Raw genomic sequence first — 22,367 nt, forward strand, 5'->3', positions numbered from 1 at the left:
TAAAGTACAGGAAGTTCGCATGGAACGCGATTTATTCGGTCGAATGTTAAGGATTTCTATGGAAGAGGCGACAGATATAGAAAAAATGTTTTCGTTCCCGATGACGCCGATGCCTACTTCATTATGTCATTTAGATGGCACGATTTGTAAAACAGAAAAATCGGCTATGATGAAAATTCTGCGAAATGACAGTGCTTTACCGACCCACATCAATGTTGTAATTGTAGATGGTTTTTTTTAAATTTACTCTATGAAAGATGTACCACAATTGTTCGGCAACATTTCAAAAAAATTTTTACAGATTCTTACGAGTTATAATGCTTCATGTATGCATATAGTTTTTGATCGTTACTGCTCGCCGTCTATTAAAGATTATGAACGTTCGTTGAGGGGAGGTTTCAGATGTAACCATGAGTACGTCATCTCTGGTCCGGAACAAGCTAGGACACATGATTTTGCCAAAGAACTTAGGAACGACAAATTTAAAGAAGCTCTTGTCCTTTTCCTAATTTTACACTGGCAAAGTAATGATGTAGCCCCTTTTATAGGAAATAAGACTATTTTATTAAATTTTATTCATTGTTATTCGTACAGCGTCAATGTAAATGGTAATGTCGTTCAAGCGCAGAATCCCGATTTTTTTGTGTTTCGCACGAAGAGGCTGACACTAAAATTGTTTCCATGCGTCTAAAATAAATTCAGATTGTAATGTTGTAGTCAAGTGCTCGGATACAGATATTGTTGTAATTATGTTAGGTAATTTGCATAAAATAACAGCGAAAATTTATATTGAATGTGGAGTCTCCAGTAGTCGGCATGTTTATCGATGTAAATGCGCTTCACGAATTTTTAGGATTAGATCTATGCAAAGCATTGCCGGGATTTCATGCGTTTACCGGTTGCGATTACAATCCTGCATTTTTTAGGAAAGGTAAAAAGCGTCCATTTAAATTACTTGCAAAAAAAGAAGAGTTTCAGAAAGCATTCGCTAGCTTAGGAGATACGTCGATCGATATGGAAAATACTTTTGCGAAAATAGAGTCACTTGTTTGTAGCATGTACGGATATGAGTCGAATCAAAAAATCGATAATGTTAGATTTCAAATGTTCCTCCGAAATTATAAAATTAAAAATACTGACAAAGCTTTTTTAAAAAAAAATTTAAAAAACTTCGACGCTTCCTGCTTGCCACCTTGCTACACCGAGCTTCTACAGCAAATGAAAAGAGCACACTATATTGCACACTTGTGGAATAATGCAACATTATCGGATCCAATCAAATTCGAGCCCGATACTTCAGGATGGACATACATTGAAAATAAATATGATTTTCTATGGTTTGAAGGCCTACAGTTGCCACCATCAGTCAAAGATATCATTTTGGATAATGAGGATTCGGAAGGTAATTTTCAATTCGTGACTCTTGATTGTATACATGATTTATTTAATTTATTTAACTATTTATTATTTTCAGTTGATGGCGAGGAGTCCGAATATGATAGCGATGAAGACCCTGAATTTGAAGAGAGTGTGCAAGATACGGAATATGAAACCGATTGATTTTTTTTAAATGTACTTTCTTACAAATAAAATTTATTTTTTTTATTTCTTATAAAAATGTATATCTACTTAATTGACTTTTGACATTTTAATAATAGTTCCTTTATGAATATTCAGATAAATTGTCAGTAGTGCTATGAAATATGTAAGTACGGTGTGAAAATCAAGAGAAAAGCGATCGGTCCACTGGGCGCTGCGCCGCGCGCCGAAAGACGCTCTCGCACTTTGCACCCGATTTTCTCACGATCGCCCCCCCTTTGCCTTCTGACACTTTGCACTTAGTTCATTCTATACGTAAACAATACAAATGCAATTTGTCAGAAGTTTCGCTTAACATGTAAATTTGCCGAAATTTTTCGCAACTTTGGCAGCATCTGACAACCCTTTAGCCCCCACTTACTCTTCTGACAATTTTTTCCCTGCTTTTTCTCGTACTTTTCGATACCTATGTAAATTTTCAGCCGTGCCGGTCGACAGTTTTTTTGGTCGAAAAATTTACACGTTTGGGCGGGCGGCCCACCCACTTAGCCCCCAGCGCGCCTTCTGACGATCGAGCTTTCGCTTTGCCGGCAGCAATCGAACCTTTTCCAGGTAAGATATTTCGTGGACCGAGGCATGTCGCCTTCTCTGTAGCCAGCTCTCCGTCTATTAGTTCGAGTCTCAGCATAAGAGTAATGATACACGGAAAGGAGCCAATCACAGGCCAGCATTGACAAATAGTCACATTGAACGTTTTAAATACACAGAGATGGATTCAGAGAGAGTAACATCATTAATTCTAACGGCAATATTCATTTTGTTTTCAATCCTCATTCTATACAGTTTATACGCGATTTATTCGATAAAAGCCACACGATGAAGTTCAAGGAGTATTTAGTAGTAACGGCTATCATATTCATTCCTCTGATCCTATCATTTCCAGACACACAAACCATTTTGACAATCTACACACTATACACGTTATACATAATATTACATAATATTATTTAGCGTAAAAGTCGAACCGCGAGTGGTTCTCGATTAACCAGCATGTTTTGCATGATTCCTGCCAAAGAGTATTGCCGAGGACCAATGACGTCCATGCGAGCGAGTTTTATATTCATCTATTAATTTTGAGCAGTTTTGACAGTTCCGACGAAATGTCGCATATCGACGACCAATGGGACGCATCCCAGTCGATTTTACACAGAATTATGTTATTTTCAGTTGATTTGATAATTTCAGACACTTTCGATATACCGCGAGCCAATAGGATTGATTCCTGGCAATTTGATATAGTTTTACACATTTTCAGTTTGATTTATGATTTTGCAAGGCATTCAGCCAATAACAGCGCGTTGCGCGAACATTTCAGATAAGCGCGTGAAATTGACCAATGAGAAGCGAGCACGGCTCGAAACAGCGAGATCTTAAGAATAGCGCGTGTTTTACATTGTATAACTTTATTTTATGTTTTTCCCTGTCGAAACAATTACGATTAGTGATTTATTATTGTATGCGATACCAGAGAGAAACCTGAGAGAGGCCATCCCGGCCTTTTTCGTGGGGACGCATTTTCCGACGCGCCGCCTGAGAAAGTGCAACTCAACTACGTCGTTTCGCTCGGTAACTGCACATGGTTTGCGTCCGTGCTAATGGTTCGTGTCCGAACTAGCCAGCTGGAGGGGATACGCTGGCCGCGGCGGCCGCGCTCGGCCGGCCCGGCGCTCGGCACAGCTCGGCAAGCCTCGAGCGAGGAGATAAGAACAGACATACGATCTGCTGTCTCCTTCTCTCTTGAGCTATGACGTAGCTGCTCTGGCACGCGCCGGCTATGCGACGTTGCCACGATGCCAGGCATTTTGGGTATCGCGTACGGTGTCTCGCCGAGTGCCAAGTTTTGAGTTGGCAAATCGACGATGCGCTACGTTACCTTTTAAATATATGTATAATGTATGTATGTATGTATGTATGTATATATATACATTTATATATAATTTATAAATAAAAAAATTGTAAATAAAATGAAATAAATATTTATTAACATAAAAATTAAAATTTGTTAACGTCATATATAGAAATCCCGATTTTTACATTACTATTTTCATTAATTTGGGAAGGAAAGGATTTTTAGGAGTCAGAGGAACAGCTACGCATAAATAAAATATATTGAATATTAATTGTTATTTTATTTAAAAGTAAATTTAAAAAAGTATGTATTATATAAAAGTATTATTATTTGGTAAGTATGTATTATTTGGGATAATAGTAAATGTTGATTCCCGAGATTTTTTTTTCTTCTCCAGCTTCGCCTCTGCCTCTTCCTCTACCTCTACCTCTGCCTCTGCCTCTGCCTCTGCCTCTCCCTCGCATCGCGGTATACCGCCCGCACCAACGAGCTTAACGTTTCAGGCTGTATCAAAAAAATAAATATTTTAAGTAAAATAACATTTTCGTGTATATATATATATATATATATGGGGCATTCTTTCTCAACGAGAGACCCCCCGCCCCCAAAGTTGGTTTTGACGTAAAGAGTTCTAATATGGCTTAAAATTTAGGTAATTATATCTACTTTTAAATGCAAAGTGGCAAAATAAAAAATTCAAGATGGCCGATCCAATATGGCGGACAATGTACATAAAATTGCTTAAATTCGCTTGAAACTCGTTACTCGGGGGTTTTTGGTGTCGCTGAACACGAATCTGACATTAGATTTTCAAAATTCAAAATGGCGGATCTAATATGGTGGACGATTTTTTAAAATTATATCGAATTCACATGAAAATTTTTACACGGGGGTTTTAAGGTGATTGAATAGAAATGTGACATAAGCTATTCAAAATTGAAACAAAGGCGGATCCAACACAATGTTCCCAAAGCATAATAAATAGCAAGACAAGTTTTCAGTCCAATAAGCAAAGGCAAAGCAATATGAAAGTTCAGGCAGTGAAGGCAAGACTAGTTAAGGTTTCAACTAGTAAAAGTAAGACAAGTTGCTGGTCCAACCAGCAAATGCAAGACAATAACATAGTTTAGCATATTTATTTTACGCATTATTTTTATACTAATTTTTTTTTATAATAATTTTTTTTTATAATAATTTTTTTTTATAATAATTTTTTTTATAATAATTTTTTTTAATGTTTTGACCTATTAACTTTGATATTAAAATAGTTATTGTCATTTTGACTTGTGCTTTAGAGTTAATCATCATCTTGCCTTCTCTGGTTGGACAACCGACTACTCTTACTTTTACAGGTGTTGTGCCGCCGCCTTGAATTGGAGATCAGGGCCGGCACCGAGTTCTTTGGATCCGCCGATTAGAGGGAGAGAGGACACTGGCGATATGTAGTTTGCAGTCACGTTTAATAAAAGATAGTTTTATTGATACACTTGTAGATTTGCACTACCCTGACTTGCGGGTTACAATTAATGTTTCGTTGACTCGCGGTACGCTCTCGATTCTTAGACTGCCCGCCGTTCCTTGGAAGGGCGGGCTTTTTATCGCCTCGGCATTGCTGACTTAGCAGTCAGCGATTTTGACTTCGCGATCAACGTCCTAGCGGGCTGGTGATATCCCGAATGACCATATATGGTCATTACCGCGACGCGTGCTGGCTTTCGCGTCATCGGTCCTCGTCGCTAGGGTCGGATTACCCAGTAATCCGGCCCTCGGTGTTGCCAGGTGCCATACTTTATCGTGAATACGTTGTGCGCTCACAACATCCCTCCCCCCGCGCAAAAAGAAAAACTGAGGTGTTCGAAGTTTTTCGTTATTTATTTATTTGTGATTTTCTTTTTCCTGAGAGGTTACACTTTAATTTCCTTTATTACGTAAATAATTACCAGTATAATGCTTACTACTACTATTATGGTCGCGGAACCTATTGGATATACGATATTCTTATTCGAAAAAAAACCTGGCATCTCATTACACTGAATTACATAAGGCTGCACCTCGCTTGGTGCATTCGCAGTTACAACATACACGGAAATTTTTTTTTTTTTTTGCATATAAATTTAGTAGTTTCTCGCGTACATTTGTTTAATTCGCTTTTCTTTAATATTAGATAATTATGGCTTCTTAATGGAAGTACGCGTGTTAGTAATGTTATTTTGTGCCTACGTTAAATTTTCTGTCGTGTCGTTTATGTCTGTTGGAAGGTCGGCTATCTTCGAAGCTGTTGAAGTCTGATTTTAATGTGGTTGCGTCTATTCGTATCGTTGTTGGTGTCCGATTCTTTCGAGATAGATACCTGGCTCGTTGATAATTTGTGTCACCTCGTACGGTGGTGTGGGCGATGCTCCTGTTGCGAGGTGCTGATAGAGGATGAGTCTCGTTATCCTTTAATTTCGCTGACACTGACTGTCAGGGGGCTGTTACTTTGATCTTGCTTGGAGAGTCTCTTCAGTCTGAGTCTATCGCTGGTGAAGTCTTCGTGAAGTTTTTTTTTTCCTTTTTCATTTTTTTCGTTGATATGTCTCCTCTGGATTTGGGGCCACATCGGGCCGCCGCGGTGGACCCCAATGAAATTCGGGCTGGCGAGGGGGAGGAGGATGATGCCCTCCCGGTCTTGGTGGTGCCGGCCGCGCCGGCACTTGGTCGTGCTGCTCGTCTCCTTCCCGCTTTTTGGGAGGCTGCGATTCGGCATGGCGGGCCCGCGCCCGATTGGTTGCTGAATTTAAGCCGTTATTGGAGATTTGAGGATCGTTCTACCGACCCCATGATAGCGTTCTTGCGCTCTCGGGCTCGTGGCCTCCCCCCGATTGGAAGGGGTCGTGCTCCTATGCTGTCCGGTCGCGATCGTTTGATGGCTGGGCGGGGGCACGGTGCTCCCCGTCGGGATTAATCGTAAGTTTCGTTTATATTTATTACTGTGTTGTCCTTATGCTATTTCTTTTGCTTATGCTTCGTCTCTTTGCCTTCTTAGTTTTCGATAAAGGCCTTTAGACGGTTAGCGTGGACGCGTAACGTCTTTCGTCCCTTTTTGATTATATAATTTATGTCATTAATTTTTTCTATTACTGTGTACGGTCCTATCCATTTCGCTTCTAGTTTCTTTGATCTTCCTCGTCGAACCGTTTCGTCGTATAATAGTACTGGATCTCCTGCTTTAAATGTTCCGGAATTCGTCTTTTTATCGTACTGTTGCTTTGCTTTGGTTTTTTCATGTTTGATGTGTTCTCTAGCTAATTCGTTTGTTGCGCGTATTCTTTCTCGAAGTTCTTGTGCGTAATTGTCGTAAGTATATGTCAGTTTTGGCGGTTTCGTTAGGGCTGTCGGTAATATAGCTTGATGACCGTAAACTAATTCGAACGGTGTAAATCCTGTCGTGGTGTGGGGCGTTGTGTTATATGTAAACATCGCGTAGGGCAGCCATTCATCCCAGTTCGTCTGATCTTCATTTATATAGTGTCTTAAATATTCTGCTAATGTGCGGTGCGACCGCTCCAATGCTCCGTTACTTTCTGGGTGATAAGCTGTCGTTTGTATTTTTTCAATCTTTAATAATTTACACACGTTTTTGAACATTTCGCTAGTAAAATTTGTACCCTGATCCGTGAGTACTTTTTCCGGTATTCCGTGTTCTAACACGATTTTGGTAACAAAAGCTTTCGCGACTGTAGTGGCTTCTTGATTTTCTACGGGAATTGCTTTACTAAATTTTGTTAGGCTATCTTGGAAGGTCAAAATATATTTATTTTTGTTATCCGTACTAGTTAATGGTCCTACTATGTCAAGGGCGCATTTTTCGAATGGTCTCTGTGGAGTATCCGTAATTGATAAGGGCATTTTTGTTTTTCTGCTCAATTTATTCTTTTGGCAGTATTCACATTTATTTATATAATCTTCGACATCTTTCGTAAGTCCATTCCAATTGTGGGTCAATCGGATTCGATTTATAGTTCTTGTGACTCCTTGGTGTCCTCCCATAGGTAGGTCGTGATATTCGCGTAATATTTGTAGTTTATCTTCTTCCGAGTATTTTCCCGGCATTTCCTCTTGATGCACGTTATTTACTTGTAAGTCCTCCACTATTGGGTTTCGACTCAATGCGTCAGCGTTTGCATTCAATTTGCCTGCTTTGTGGGCAATCTCGTAATCGTACTCCTCTAGTTTAAGTCTCCATCTAATTAATCTGGAGCCGGGATCTTTTACATTGAATAGCCATATTAGTGGTCTATGATCCGTAATTATTTTAAATTTTGTTCCGTACACGTAAGGTCTGAAATGTTTTACGGCCCATACGATTGCCAACAGTTCTTTTTCTGTCGTATTATAATTTTGCTCAGCTTTATTTAATACTCTACTGGCATATGCTATCGGTCTGTTTTGTCCTACTGTTCCTTGTGATAACACGGCTCCGATTGCGTAGTCGGATGCGTCTGTAGTTACTAAGAACTCCTGGCTAAAATCGGGGTAATTTAATATGGGTGCCGTAGTTAATTTTTCCTTTAGTGTTTCGAACGCCATTTGCTGTTCGGCTGTCCAACTAAATTTTTCCCCTTTTTTCAATAATTTTGTTAAAGGTTTTGCAATTTTAGAAAAATCTTTTATAAATTTTCGATAGTATCCAGCAAATCCGAGAAAAGTCTGGATATCCTTTGATCGTTTAGGCGTTTTACACTTTATTACTGCTTGTATGTTGGCAGGGTTTGGTAGTATTCCGTTTTCTGAAATAATGTGCCCTAAATATAATACTTCTTTACGCAAGAATTCGCACTTATCGGGTTGAAGCTTGAAACGGTATTTTCGTAATCGCTGTAATACTTCGATTAGGCGCCTGTTATGTTCGGCCAAGGTTGCTCCGTATATTACGACATCGTCGAGATAGACGAGACATTTGATTCCTTCTAAACCCATTAATGCTGCTATTATTGCTCGCTGAAAAGTCCTTGGCGCGTTCTTTAGTCCGAAGGGCATTCGGTTAAATTCGTAGTGTCCATTGGGAGTGGAAAATGCTGTCTTCTTTTTATCTTTCTCATGCATCGGTATCTGGTGGTACCCGGATGCGAGGTCTAAAGTTGTGAAATATTTTGCCTTTCCTAATTTATCATGTATTTCTGCAATATTCGGCAACGGGAATGAGTCTCCGATTGTAAGGAAATTAAGCTTGCGGAAATCTATTACGATTCGAAATTTTATTTTGCCTGAAGCGTCAGGTTTTTTAGGTACTACTAGTATTGGCGAATTCCACGGGCTCGTACTAGGGCGGATAATTCCATCCTCTAGCATCTTGTTAATTTGTCGATTTATTTCCTCTTTATGCTTTTCTGGCAAGCGATAAGGTCGGACGTTCACCGGCGCGCTATCTGCTCGCGTCGGGATTTCGTGTTTCACCGTCGGGGTACACGTTAGCTTGTCATCTTCTAAATGGAATATATCGCAATAATCCTCGCATATTTGTTCTAACGTTTTTCTTTCTTCGTTATTTAAATGACTCATTCTTAACTTACGGCGCAATTGTTCGCGTCGCTCGGTGATTGATTCGCGCTCTTCTGTCGGCTGTAATGTGAATATGTCGGCCTTGTCAGTCGCCGGTGCCTCTTCTAGAGTTACATGCGGCGTGATTATTTCGACGGGCTTCTCCGTTATGTTTACTATGCTTATTGGACAGAGGAAATCTATCGGTTTTACCATACAATTACCGATGAATACTCCCGGACTTATCTCTTTACCCCTTACGATACCTACTTTATTCGTGTTGGTTATCGCGGATATTATTGTCTCGCTACGCGGTGGTAAGGTAAACTTTCGATACGGCTGTAGTTTAAATGTCGCGGCACCGATTTTTAATCGATTTTCGGCGTGATTTGGCACGGCTTGATGCTTTTTCAGGAAATCGATTCCCAGAATTTCTTCGTAGTCGACCGGGAAATCGTCTCGTACTACGTACATTGTGTGCCGGATTGTTTCCTTGTCTATTAGTATTGATGCTCGTATTTTCCCGAGGGTGTAGATCTGATGTCCAGTTACGCCGGTTAGCGCTATTTTCTTTTCTCGTATTTTAGTCTTATCTTTTAATTTTCCGACCTTGATGAAAGTTATTGCGGCTCCGGAGTCAAGCAAAAAACTCAGTTTTCCCTTAGTTGCTTCTCGCATCGGGAGGGTGACGAGGTCCAGATTAGAATTCTTATTCGCTTTACCGCTCACTTGAGCTACTCGGTACTCGAGCGCGTGTCGCGTCTTATGCCTTCTCCGTTTCTCTTGTTTGTCATTCCCGCTACTGCGGCTGCTGCTGCTGCTGTCGCTATTTGACAGGTCCTCATCCGTTTCTGAGGTCCTATTGCCTCGATTCTTTTCGGTCGCATTTATCGGCTTCTTTTCCTGTGCATCATATTTGGCTTGGCGAGTCCGTTCTTTCTCGGGTCGTCCGTTAAGCGTCCAACAATCTTCCCGTTTGTGTCCCTCTTTCTTGCAGTGGAAGCAATATTTCTCAACGGTATTTATTCCGGGGGGTTTTTCCGCTCTCGGGAGAGAATATCTATTGGCGTATCGGCTAGTACGGCATTCTTGTCCGCTATGGCCGAGCTTTCCGCATTTATTGCACTTGACTCCGACGCTCTGAGTTCGTCGGGTTTGCTCCTGACCGTTTTGGTTTCGATCGGTATTATATGTTGAACGTTGGGGAGGTCCTTTCAATTTCTCCTCGGAAGTAGCGCCTAAAATGGCTGCTGTGAGGTTGGCGTAGTTTCGGGACCTCACGATAGTTTGAATGTCATCTCGGAGTCCTAGCTGGAAATTTTCTAGCGCTAGTTCCTGTATCGTATCTAATATCGCTTTTCTCTGTTTTGAGACTGTTCCCGGCCTTCGATCATCGATTGATATAGCTCCATTGATAATTTGTCTACGCAAAGTCCGTATTCTCTCGCGCTTTCGCCTGGCTTTTGCCGGAGCATATTAAATTCTTTCTGAATGTGCGTGGTGCTTCGCTTTGCTAGATAGCACATTTCTATTTCTTGCTTTAATTGAGCGAACGAGTGTATGTCTCGCGTTTGGAAATCGTACATTGCCTTTCCTGTTAATTTCGTGCAAAGTATCGCTTTCAATAATGATTTTTCCTCTGCGGGGTTAATTTCGTTCATCGCATAGGTGCTTGCGTTTAAGAATTTCTGTACTTGACTGCGCGAAGTTCCGTCGATTTCCGGAATCATATCGCGAGCCTCCTTTAATTTAAGGTACGTATTTACGGGATCGTGTTGGTTTCTGACGTCTTCCAACGTTCTTCCGTACGTTATGTCGAGGGGACCTTGGCTGCGTACGCGGCGACCTATTTCGTCGGGGCGATTGTAATTTGCGGCTTCTAGCCTGCTTACGCGGTCCTGCATATCGCGCATTGCGCGAAGGAGTTCTACAGAACGATCGAATTCCGCGGCCTCTGCACGGTTTATTCGATCATGCATGTCGCGCATCATGTGCTGGATGTCGCTGAGTACGGAGTCTATTGCTCCTGGGCTTGCTCGCGCCGGCTCATGGGCTCGGCGTTGGTCAATTTCAGACGGGCGCCTGTCTGTCGCGGGTCTGAGCCGCTCTATTTCTGCGTTAATCTGCGCGGGTGCTATGTCCTCGCGCGGTGCGATGGTCGCGGCAGCTCGTGGCTGGCTCATCGTGTTGGCCCGGGGGGTATAATCTTCTTCCGCGGGGTCGAATGTCTCGCTGTCGTACGAGGTCAGGGAGAATTCTCCTCTCCCTGCGTTCTCGCTCTGCTTGTCGTCCGAGGTGTCCGATCGTGCGTCACCGTCGGTCGGGGGCAATCTGTGTGCGTCTGCGTGTGTCGGGGTCAGTCTATCGTCGCTGTTACCGCAATTATTATTGTTATTTTCATGCGCTAAACTTGCGTCTATTTCGTCGAACGGAAATTCCCGCTCTATAATAACGTTCGGGTGCAGTTCTAGCACCGGTGTGCTATCGTCCGAAAATTGTGAGTTTAAATTCCGTCGCACGCGGTCTAATGTTTCGTTATCGGTATTTCTATTGACGCGCACGGGACTTCGCGAGCTATATTCTATTGCGCGCAGTGCTGGTTCGCTGTTTAGAAACGATGCGTTTCGGACGGGGCGGAACGGGGTGATTTCGCCGTCTGACATCTATCGGCTCTCGCTATTTTTGTTATCGGCGTTCGCGGACCGTCTCGCGTCGCTCGCAAAGTTTTACATTTGGCGTTCGCAATGATAAATTGTAACGGACTTACAGTAACGCCGTGTAACGCATCGCGTCCGTTTTCCGCTGAGTCGTAGTCCTGCAGGGCCGCTTCGCTGCTTCGTCGTCGCTGCTTCGCTGCGCCTCTGCTTTGCTGCTTCGCTGCGCCTCTGCATTCGCTGCTTCGCTGCGTCCCTGCTTCGCTGCTTCGGGCTGGCGAGTCCGTGCGGTAGGTCGGGGCCTTCTCCGGTGTCGCTGATAACACGCGGGGCTACTACCGTGGCTTTTTCTCGTTCTGGATCTGGTCGGCTGTTCCTCTCCAGGATGTTTTACCGCCTTGTGATGATCCGCTCCTTTTTGCAGGCGTACATCTGGCAGGATGTCCTCTCGTCCGGTTAGCAGATCCCACCGCTGCCACCAATTGTTGTGCCGCCGCCTTGAATTGGAGATCAGGGCCGGCACCGAGTTCTTTGGATCCGCCGATTAGAGGGAGAGAGGACACTGGCGATATGTAGTTTGCAGTCACGTTTAATAAAAGATAGTTTTATTGATACACTTGTAGATTTGCACTACCCTGACTTGCGGGTTACAATTAATGTTTTGTTGACTCGCGGTACGCTCTCGATTCTTAGACTGCCCGCCGTTCCTTGGAAGGGCGGGCTTTTTATCGCCTCGGCATTGCTGACTTAGCAGTCAGCGATTTTGACTTCGCGATCAACGTCCTAGCGGGCTGGTGATATCCCGAATGACCATATATGGTCATTACCGCGACGCGTGCTGGCTTTCGCGTCATCGGTCCTCGTCGCTAGGGTCGAATTACCCAGTAATCCGGCCCTCGGTGTTGCCAGGTGCCATACTTTATCGTGAATACGTTGTGCGCTCACAACACAGGATTGAACTTCAGTAGTCTTACCTTTACTGGTTGGATTATGGTATTGTCTTGCCTTTACTGATTGAGCCCTTAACTAGTCATTACTTTGCTGTTTGGACCAGCAACGTGTCTTACTTTTACTATTTGGAACCTTAACTAGTCTTGCCTTCACTGGCTGAACTTTCATATTGCTTTGCCTTTGCTTATTGGACTGAAAACTTGTCTTGCTATTTATTATAATTTGGGAACATTGTGTTGGATCCGCCTTTGTTTCAATTTTGAATATCTTATGTCACATTTCTATTCAATCACCTTAAAACCCCCGTGTAAAAATTTTCATGTAAATTCGATATAATTTTAAAAAATCGTCCACCATATTGGATCCGCCATTTTGAATTTTGAAAATCTAATGTCAGATTCGTGTTCAGCGACACCAAAAATTCCCGAGTAACGAGTTTCAAGCGAATTTAAGCAATTTTATGTACATTGTCCGCCATATTGGATCGGCCATCTTGCATTTTTTATTTTGCCACTTTGCATTTAAAAGTAGATATAATTACCTAAATTTTAAGCCATATTAGAACTCTTTACGTCAAAACCAACTTAAGGGGCGGGGGGTCTCTCGTTGAGAAAGAATGCCCCATATATATATATATATATATATATATATATATACGTAAATAAATTTCATTAACACTTTGTCGAACGCTGTCACGTATACGTCACATGTGATATGTGCGACTGTCAAAGTGTTTACATTATTAATAATAAGAAATTATCCCATTATTTTAACACTTACGTTTAATACGATCGGCTCAGTCGCCGGCGGAGCCGTTGGTGTCGTCGGCATCGTCGTCGTGGCCATGGGCACCGTTACGACCGCCGGGGTCGTCGTTGACGTCGTGGCTCTAGGGGCCGTCGCGGCCGTCGTCGGCATCGTGATCGTGGGGGCCGTCGCGGCCGTCGTCGGCATCGTGGCCGTAGGAGCCGTCGCGGCCGTCGTCGGCATCGTGGCCGTGGGGGCCGTCACGGGCATCGGGGTCGTCGTTGCTGTCGTCGGCATCGTGGCCGTAGGAGCCGTCGCGGCCGTCGTCGGCATCGTGGCCGTGGGGGCCGTCACGGCCACCGAGATCGTCGTTGCTGTCGTTGTGACCGTGGGGGTCGTCACGACCACCGGGGTTGTCGTCGCTGTCGTCGGCGTCGTGACCGCTGCCACCGTACTTTTACTTGCTGAAACAGATGAATATAATGAACAAATATATATAATTAAGCGTTCAAATGTTTACATTGTTGTGGAATCACGGCCGAAATCACGGGACGTGATAACACTGCATTCCACGACAATGTAAATATCGTTATTTTCGGTTATGATACTCACAGAATCGCTCGTCGCCCACCGCACGTCGTCCTCGCACCGCAACTAAAGAAAGAAGAAGAAACGTCGCGTCGCGTATGATCGACTGTACGCGCATGATTGCCGATACCTCATCCTAACGCGCGCACGTGCGCGCGCTCAATGAAATCGATAGATCGCAAATATATCAATAATTTTTATTGCTATATGTTGTAAATGTATGATAAATATACAATGATGTTGAAAACAATCTCTAGTCTCGTACAACTTTCTTACTTTCCACCAACATATCTGTATATAAGGAAAATTTTCTGCGCGATTAGATGACATACATTTTAACAATCCGATAGAAGCAGTAGCATGTAATCTTGAAAATCTTGGAGTTTAATTAAGAATTGTTAAATGCATGATACTAATTGTAAGAAGCATTTTACTTTCGAACGTGTAAAAAAGTAGCCTTTATTCAGGATTTTCTTCAGGAAAAACTCCGCAACGTATCGATTTGCAACTTGGCACGTTTATTACATTACGGACGTGCAAAAGTAAAACTAAAAAGTAAACATTTTATGGGTAAACTATACAACATTATAGATATTATATTAATCCGTATCGATCTTCAATGCGATATATGAATCCCTATTTCACTGATTTCACATGGTATATGTTATTGATAAATATTAAGTATATTTATTTGCCTCTGATATTTTGCCATCACGTTAAAAGTAAATGTGAAGACAGAGCAGAGATAAACAAAGATTACAATTAATACAACAGTTTTCTGTTGACGCAACAGTACTGTTTGCAAATATTCTTACAGCCAGCCGTATCAATGGCTTCGAAGCAATTGCATCTCAGCGTACACGAAACGCTCTTGCTACAGTAGGCGGAGCCTTTTTTAACGGAGCCTATCCGTTCTCTACGCGACGATCCACTGACCGCTCCAGTGGACCAAAGAACGAAGTTATATGCTACGCCATTTGTGCTTAACTTTTTATATACACTTACGTAGACAACCCATAAAATAAGAATGTAATACCACGATCTAGTTCTAGCACTAACAATAAGTGTACTATGTTTAACGTTATTATATATAAAATTAAGTACAAAGAGTTAATAATTACATATCTTTTAATCGAAAAATCGTGCACCAACTTTTGTACAGCAGCAAACTTTTGCGCAAAGGAGTTAACACAATAAGAAAAGTGGAATTTATTTAACAATATAACTATTGAGAAAAAACTTTGGAAAGAAAAAAGTAATGATACTTACCGTCTTGCCAAACGTGAAACAAAAAAGGCTTCTCAACTTATGTCATTTATGTAACTTCTACAATTATGTAATATGTTATATATATATATGGGGCATTCTCCGTGAAATCAGACACCCCCCCTGTCCAAAAATTGGGGTCACCTAAAAAATTCATTCAGGGCTCATTTTATAGCTACACATATGTAGTTTTATTTGAGCTGTGGCCTTTTGAAAAATCAACATGGCGGACCCCAATATGGTGGCCGAAGTCTGCGGGTAACGAGGTACGACTGATGAAATCGTTACTTGAAAGTTATAAAACAGTGTGTTAATGGGTTTATTTAGTAGTTAGCATTGAATCCATGAAAAAAATGAATTTTTAGTTTGTCCAAAACCAATATGGCGGCCAAATTATCCGTGAAATGCTAAAAAATAACTATTTCGTTCTTTAAAAATTACAAACTGCGTTCAATTTCCATGAAAATTTATATCATGATACATTTTGAGATGTTGATCATAAATTAACAATTGGGACGTCGTATTTGAATATGACAAAACCCAATATGACGGCTGTATATTCGAAAAATGCTAAAAAATAATGACGTCGATATTCAAATCATACAGACTCGTTCTAATTATTATTAATTTGAGTGTTACGGTATTTTTTAATTGCTGCTCATCAACAAGAATGTTTAATTTCAATATGTCGAAACCAACATAGCGGCCAGTTTATAAGTAAAATGCTGAAAAATGATTATCTTGTGAAATAAAACTCACAAACTTTGTTAAATTTTGTGGACAATCTGTCTCTCCTGCCTTCACTGGCTGGACAGTCTGCCTCTCTTGCTTTCACTGACCGGACAATCTGTCTCTCCTGCCTTCACTGGCTGGACAGTCTGCCTCTCTTGCCTTCACTGGCCGGACAATATCTTTCTCTTGCCTTCACTGGCCGGACAATCTGTCTCTCCTGCCTTCACTGGCTGGACAGTCTGTCTCTCTTGCCTTCACTGGCAGGACAATCTGTCTCTCCTGCCTTCACTGGCTGGACAGTCTGCCTCTCTTGCCTTCACTGGCCGGACAATCTGTCTCTCCTGCCTTCAATGCCTGGACAGTCTGCCTCTCTTGCCTTCACTGGCCGGACAATCTGTCTCTCCTGCCTTCACTGGCTGGACAGTCTGTCTCTCTTGCCTTCACTGGCAGGACAATCTGTCTCTCCTGCCTTCACTGGCTGGACAGTCTGCCTCTCTTGCCTTCACTGGCCGGACAATCTGTCTCTCCTGCCTTCACTGGCTGGACAGTCTGCCTCTCTTGCCTTCACTGGCCGGACAATCTGTCTCTCCTGCCTTCACTGGCTGGACAGTCTGTCTCTCTTGACTTCACTGGCTCGAAAGACTACCTGTCTTGCCTTCACTTACTTATTCAATGTCAAAATGAAGAAAAAGTTCATATTTTGTCGACCAGTGTAACCAGAAATGTACTTAAGTTAACCAAATGAGATGATTTTTTATCGGTTTATGGACTTATTCAGATACTAAGGCATATATGCCGTATCTCGTAAACTAGATCTGATAGACCACAAATCTGACAGTATACTTGGATTCTGCACCTCACAATTACCTAGGAACACTTAAGAAATCGCAAGCAACAAAATGTGTAATTGGAAAGAGTTTGTATGATTTGAATATCGACGTCATTATTTTTTAGCATTTTTCGAATATACAGCCGCCATATTGGGTTTTGTCATATTCAAATACGACGTCCCAATTGTTAATTTACGATTAACATCTCAAAATGTATCATGATATAAATTTTCATGGAAATTGAACGCAGTTTGTAATTTTTAAAGAACGAAATAGTTATTTTTTAGCATTTCACGGATAATTTGGCCGCCATATTGGTTTTGGACAAACTAAAAATTCATTTTTTTCATGGATTCAATGCTAACTACTAAATAAACCCATTAACACACTGTTTTATAACTTCCAAGTAACGATTTCATCAGTCGTACCTCGTTACCCGCAGACTTCGGCCACCATATTGGGGTCCGCCATGTTGATTTTTCAAAAGGCCACAGCTCAAATAAAACTACATATGTGTAGCTATAAAATGAGCCCTGAATGAATTTTTTAGGTGACCCCAATTTTTGGACAGGGGGGGTGTCTGATTTCACGGAGAATGCCCCATATATATATATATATATATATATATATATATATATATAATCAAATAAATGTTTTAATATTTAATATTATTATTATGCATGTAAGTAAAAAAGACTTAAAAATGTCATTTTAATACTAATAGTCTCATTCATTTTGATGATGAAACACATGTTTGTTTTTTAGCATTATTACACTTATTTCGTACAGCGATACGAAATAATCTGGTATGATCCGCCGATTTCCCGAATTTCTGATAGACATATTCTGAAAAGCAAATTTTATTGTAAAATTATTGTATATACTTTGATTATGATAATATAAAATATTAAATATTAACAATATCCGTTTGCAAATAAGTATATAATTTTCCGCATATTAAAGTACATTTATAAAAAAGCCAAGTTATATGGCCGATTGTAACTTTGGCCTATATGTATACATGCAATATTGCAATAATTTTTTATTTCAATTTGTTAAATTATACGTGTAACAAATGTAATGATATTGCAAGTATTTTATTACCTTCTACATCTGCTAATCTGGCAGTATCCAACTGCTTTATTTCTGTATTGTTCTTGTTTTTATTCACAAGGGCTTGCTTGCCGGTGAGGCAACTCTCGCGCAATTCTTTTTTATCAAAAACAATTCCCAAGAGATCGCATGTCATTTTGGACAATGAAGAATCATTTAATTTATTTAGTTAAGCTTTTGTTATTAAACGATTGCCAAAGTATCGGTTTCCTTTCTGTAAAAAAAATAATACAAGCTCAGAAAAATTAGGTATACAATATCTTGATCTTTTTAAAAACCGTGTAAGACATTTATAAATAAAATGATTACCAATTCAGTGACATCATTATTTTTCAATTCAGGTGTCGCTGTGGTGCACTCTTTTACAGGATTGACCATATTCTCTGCTTCAACTGGCACGTTATTCTCCACAGATTGCTGTACATTTATATTTATATTATAAGTAATTAAATTTTTAAAAAATATTTATTACATATGTAATATTATATATATATGTATATATATATGTTTTTGGTATATTTCAAGGACATTTAAAAAGACCTATATACATGCATATATTTAGAAGCAGTAAATATTGATTAATCAATATAGCTACTTTTAGCAATCATCTATATCGTTTTTCTCAAAGCTATAAATGATTTAACATGTACGGTCGATTTCAAGGACATATAAATATTAATAGGCAATGGGTTGATATGAGGACATATACACATTTTACGTATGGACTATTATGGGGACACGGATATATAAAATTGAAACTTTATATATTTTAATCCACTTTGAACTCAGTAATATTACCTTATAGCTATAATTGATAACTATACCATATTTTGCATAATATCAACAATTTTATATACATGGATATTTTTGAGGACTTTTAAAATAAATACACAGAGACAAGATTACCTTAACACATAAATTCATGCGCATATTCGGAGTGTGTACTCGTATGTGCATTTGCCTGTATCATTGTTGGTTATTCGAGAAATAGCAATTCAAACAGCTGTTTCAAAATAGCTAGAGGCTGACTGACATTTTATAGTTTGATATATCAACATTTTATTTATGTGAAAACATCAGATTTAAAAAGTAACATAGATAATAGATTTATATACTAGGTATAGAGCACATAAAATATTAGTTGCATTAAAGGTCAATCCAGACAAACTTGCATATAGGTGTATAAGCATATGCATAAAAAAACGGATTAATTTATTTCCTTATGCATATGTATATGGATTAATCAATTTTCTTATGCTTATGTTTATGCGCTATGCAAGTTTGTCTAGATATACGATATACCTTTAGACAGTGTGCCGTTTCGTGATAATACCGACATAACCAATAATTATGGTACATACACGAATATGCATACACAAGCACGCACTCCAAATATGTCCCGATACGCGCAAAAAATTTATGTGTTAAGACAATATTTTGTCTTTATGTGTACTTTAAAAGTCCTCAAAAATATCCATGCATATAAAATTATTAATATTATGCATAATACAGTGTAGTTAGCAATTATAGCTATAAAGTTATGTTGCTGGATTTAAATTGTATTGAAATATATAAGAATTTCAATTTTATACATCCATGTCCCCATAATAGTCCATATGTAAAATGTATGTCCTCATATATTAACCAATAACCTGTTAATGTCTATATGTTCTTAAAATAGACCATACATGTTTAATCATTTATAGTTTTGAGAAAAACGATATAGATGATAGCTAAAGATAGCAACATTGATTAAACAATATTTACTGCTTTTAAATTATGCTCCGATATGTGCATGATTCTGAACCAGTGGCGAACACTGCAAACTATTCTATTTTACTCATGTACATTTTTCTCAATCTTTAAACTTTCTCACCTTACTGCAAATAATGTTTCTTAACGTCTAATATTGAAATCTACATTCTATACAATGTATCAAGCATATCTTTTTTGAGAAATATTCAGGTTCTTACAATGAGAATATTAAAATCGAATGGTGTATGTATATGTACAGTAGTGCATTAATTTAATGGGTCATAAGCCTAGTTTACACCGATCTCTTGATACGCGTATCAAATAGTATATTTGATCAGCCAATAATGGCCAATCAAACTAATTTACTAGTTATTTACTATTTAATACATGTATCAAGTGATTGGTGTAAACTAATAGGCCATAGTAACCTGACTTATTGGCTGCTGGATCTTTAATAATCAACATATGCGCAGTTTATCAAAATATTAAAATATATATTGAGAAGAATAAAAATTAAAATGAGATGAATCAATTAGTATAAAGAAAACACATGCTGTTGCGTCTGCAGCATGATGTAAAAATATAATGCGCTTATACTCGAAACAAATTTCTTACAGTTCTGCACAGATGCCAGATACGGCAATATTTAAGTGTTTAGATCAAAAGTTATACTAATTGTAAGTGACTGTAACATATTTGTCTTTTGATCTCTGAGTCCTTAAAAAAAACAGAAATTCGACAGATCATTTGAACATATAACATCACACTCAATAAAGACTTATAAAAACGTTTCCCGAAAAAATTAATTCAAATTGTCGCAATGGCGGTATCTTACATCATTTCTCATTGGCCGTTAGAAATGTTGCATACGCATGAACACATCTTGTATAATTTACACCATGATGTATGGTTTATAGCGAAAAACACAGACTTTTGCATAACACATAATGCATAACCATAAGAAAATTGAAGGCCATCGCACACAAAATTGCGTAGCTTAGCATAAGCGTAACATATGACCGCTAAACCAATGAGCATCCAACATAAAGTCGCCATATTGATTTACGTAAGATGCTCATTGGTCCAGCGGTCTTATGCTATGCTTATGCAGCTTATGCAAGTTTGTGTGCGATGGCCTTGATTGGTCTATTTCCTTATGCACATGTATATGGACCAATCAATTTTCTTATGGTTACGCATTATGTGTAAAGGCCAGTTTACACACGCAATGATTAGTGGCGCTAACTGACTGGCATTCATATTGGCGCCAGAAACCGACTAGCAAACTCACAAGTATTTACACAGTGATTGGCGTATAATATGGAAAATATTTAACATTTATTAAACACACAGTAAATGACAGCAAGCATATAACCTCAAATTTTGAGGTCAATAACCGCCTGTAAACGCCACATACTAGCGCCAGTTTATATCAAGTGTTTACACTTGCATTTTTATTGACGTTAATCGATTGGCGCCACTAATCATTGCGTGTAAACTGGCCTTTATGCAAAAGTCTGTGCTCCCCGCTTATGTATGTACAATCTGGCATCAAATTCAATCTATTCTGCAGAGTTTACATGTTTACAAAGCACATATGACAGTCGTAGTCGTGGACGTAAGTAACGCACAAGCTTTGGCGTATCCCGATTTGTCAGGTCGAGGTCTATGACCGTCATATATCGCTACGCCATGTTATGCCCGTATCACACTAGCGATTGGCGATTGCATCTACGTTTGCGTTTACGTCTGTTGACCAATCAGAAAGTAGCTGCTAGCGATTGCGATTCGCGATTTCCGTTCTGATTGGTCAAAAGACGTAGACGCAAACGCAGATGCAATCGCCAATCGCTAGTGTGATACGGGCATTATGTGCTTTGGCCCTTAGTGCCCGTCTACAATAGGTGTTTTAAGCCCTAAACCCTAAGAAATTGACCAATCACAGTCAATTATTCTCCTCAAATTCAACTGTGATTGAACAATTTCGTAAGGCTTAGGGCTTAAAACACCTATTGTAGATGGGCACTTACAGAATCGCACTACAGCATGATTACGCGCAACGCGCGATATTGGCTGCGTTCAGCAGACACAACTGTTGAGTGTCGTTTTATCAATACGCTACGCTGATTTGCTCGGTCTAAAAGTAAGAGCCAATCACGTTCAATCGCTACTGAGCGGTTTGTTCTGCTGAACGCGCCCATCCAATAGGGGCATCCAGAAGCACGACCGCTCACTGAACCGCTAAATAGCAATTGAATGTGATTGGTTCTTACCTTTGAATCCAACCAATGAGCGTGCTGCGATGAGCGGAGGGCTGTACGTTCACTGGATATCGCGCGAAGCCATAACGGAAAGTGTGTGTGGCCAGCATTAGTGCATGTTTAGTATGCGTAATTTTATATTTCTATATAAGTTGATAGATTTGTGTCAGTGATAGTCGGTGTACAAATAGAATAGTTGTGCAAATTAATCTTTTGATGAGTACTAAAATGTATTCATTAAGGAAACGTAATGTACGAAAAGTGAAAGAGCAAAAGCTATTGATATCAGCCAGTAAGTATATAATCAGGATGTTTTGTTGTGTTTTGTATATACGTTTTATTTAAACATATTATTTGTTAAATGTACAATAAGATCTTGTGTATTACAATAACATGGATTTCTAGTCATTGATCTTTAACATAATATAACCTAGATTTTTGTGTTTTTATCATTTCAAGGTATGACACCACAAGTTTTATTAACGCGTTATAAAATGAATAA

This window comes from Temnothorax nylanderi, unplaced genomic scaffold, assembly GCF_030848795.1.
Source record: "Temnothorax nylanderi isolate EJ_2023f unplaced genomic scaffold, tnyl_v1.0 TNYL_tig0644_pilon, whole genome shotgun sequence".
Lineage (NCBI taxonomy): Eukaryota > Metazoa > Arthropoda > Insecta > Hymenoptera > Formicidae > Temnothorax > Temnothorax nylanderi.